Below are 2,451 nucleotides of genomic sequence, written 5' to 3'. Positions count from 1 at the left end.
CTATGGACATTTCAGAGGAACAAGATGTTCAATTTAAGATTTTCACACCCTTAATTATTCCTGTTTAATTCTTGAGTCTTCAAGTTCTCCTACTCTTCCGATTCTTTCCCTGAACTGACTGTTATATTTTTGCTCTTGTGATTAAAACTCTGGTCCTTGTATTTTCCGGCTGTGATCCTCATTGGCCCTCTGCTCAGAACCAAGGTCTGATACACACATTCGCCGGAAGCTTTCTTCTTTCTCTATTGCCTGAAGTGAAGTGAAATGAAGTCACTCAGTCGTGTCCGACTCTTTGCAACCTCATGGACTGTAGCCTACAACACTCCTCTGTTCATGGGATTATCCAGGCAAGAGTACTGGAGTGGGTGGCCATTTCCTTCTCCAGAGGATCTTCCCAACCCAGGGATTGAACCTGGGTCTCCCGCATTGTAGGCAGATGCTTTACCATCTGAGCCACCAGGGAAGTCCTCCATTGCCTGACCACATTTTAAACTGGGACATCATCAGGATTCTTGGAGCAAAGCCTGGATTCTCAAAACAGCCTGTTGTTGTTGTTCAGTCGCTAAGTCATGTCCGACTCTTGGCAACCCCCAAATGGACTGCTCTTCACTAAATGCCGTGCCCTTAAACGTAGCCTGCAGTCATTTTACCACAAACACTTAGGGTACCTGTCCCAGTCGGGGCTTGTGGCAGTGGCGGGGTCGGCATCATTAACTTTGTAGCTTGAAACATTGGGCTTCCTCCCTTTTGACGACACTTTGTGTCAACAATAGCCCTTTGTGACTATAAGCTGTAGAATTTTGCCCACTTCTCATCAGCACTACGTCCTTTAGTCCTGATTGTCCTCAATGAGTTTCCACAGAGTTCATAAGCTTAATGCACTGTCTGTGGTTCCCTGCTTCCCTCCTTATACTCTTACCTGAGAGATTTCTCTTAAATCCAATTTACTTAACTATCACTCTGCTACAGGTGACTCTCAAAGTGACAGTCCATTTCTGACCTGGCCCCCAAGCTACAGACCGCGTTCCTGATAACTCACCAAAGTGAAAATTAAAATAATAATAGGGACTAGTATTTGTTCAGTGCCGTAGAGTTTACAAATTACTCTTGTATAACTTTCCTTAAGGACACAATGGGATTTCTTTGTACACCCACTGATTTACATGTCCCTCCTGCCCTCTGTGGAGGTTCTAGAGGAAGAGGTTCTATTCTTTTCTCCTTTGTGATGTGCTGTTTCCTTTCAGTTTATTCTTGGTACAGTTCCCTCTTAGCTCACATGGGAAACGTTTGCCATCAATTATCTCTTTTCTCTCCTGGGTCTTCAATTTCAATATTCCTTCTGCCAACAGAAGTGTTCACCACACCCAACCTCCCCATTCTCCAGATGACCTCCCTTCAACCTTGACTCCCTTGACAAGATGGCCTCTTCCTTGAACTTGCTTTCTTCACTTCATTACACTCAATTCTCTCCTCATTACTATCAAGCGTCCACACCCACCACAATCCTGAAGCTTAGCTCTTAAAAGTTATGGAGCTTCAAGGCAGTGCCTGCAAATGTGGATTTACCCTTTCAAAACTGAACTATTCCTTCCAAATCAAAAAATGGGAGAGGACAACCTCTTCATCTCTACTCTAATCCCCTTTCAAACCAGGCTTTGGCCTCTTCCAATCGGGAAGAAAAGACACTACAGCCCAAATTCAAAGAGAAAAGGAACACAATTTAACTCTTTGCTGGGGAGTTTCCAGAGCCCAACTCCTCAAGATATAAGGGCAATTTCAGAGATTCCCTAGGGTAATTCTGATATGAGGTTATCACCCCAGGTACAGAGTTTAGAACTTTTTTAGGGCAATGTTCTATGCTAATGTATCTCTTAATTGTAAACATAAATAATCTTCTCAAATTTTAGTCTTATTTACTTCTCTGCAGCAGTCCACACACGAGTGCACTTTTTATAACATCTTTTTGCTGAGTACATTAAATATTACTTTTTCATGTTTCATTTCTCTCTCTCTAACCATTCTTATGAAGTTTATTTTACTCCATTTTTCTTCTTTCATATTTCCCTTAAAAATGAGTCTCCTCCAGATTTGTATCTTCAACCCCTTTCTTACCGGATGCAGTCTCTCAGGGGCCTCATATTGCCCATAAACCCATTCTGAACCCCAGGTCTACATATTCCACTGCCTAGCAGGCATTTCCATCTGAATGTACCAGAGATATCTTTAACAAATTTATCCAAATTTCAACATCTTGACTCTGTTCTTCCTCCAGTTCCAAAGTGGAATTTAAGTGCAAGCTCTGATATAAACGTAGTAGTAGGGTTCTCTGTCCTTTCTCATATAACAAAGTCACCTTCTTACAGTCACTCAAAAATCTCAATCATTTTTGACTCATTTATAACATTTCACAACCTATATTTCAGACTTCCTGGATATCTCAAAATCTTATTT

At 41.7% G+C, this 2,451-nt stretch overlaps 1 non-coding gene across 1 annotated transcript; it reads right to left on the bottom strand.

The window, feature by feature from the left end:
- Positions 1-391: 391 nt before the first annotated feature.
- Positions 392-463, bottom strand: TRNAC-ACA (transfer RNA cysteine (anticodon ACA)). Its single transcript has one exon. It is a non-coding gene; the product is annotated as a tRNA-Cys (tRNA).
- Between the last annotated feature and the right edge of the window lie 1,988 nt (positions 464-2,451).

The sequence above is a fragment of the Bos javanicus genome, chromosome 14 (assembly GCF_032452875.1).
Source record: "Bos javanicus breed banteng chromosome 14, ARS-OSU_banteng_1.0, whole genome shotgun sequence".
Taxonomy (NCBI): Eukaryota; Metazoa; Chordata; class Mammalia; order Artiodactyla; family Bovidae; genus Bos; species Bos javanicus.
The sequence above is the reverse complement of the archived record's forward strand: the minus strand, read 5'-3'. Positions and strand labels throughout refer to the sequence as shown.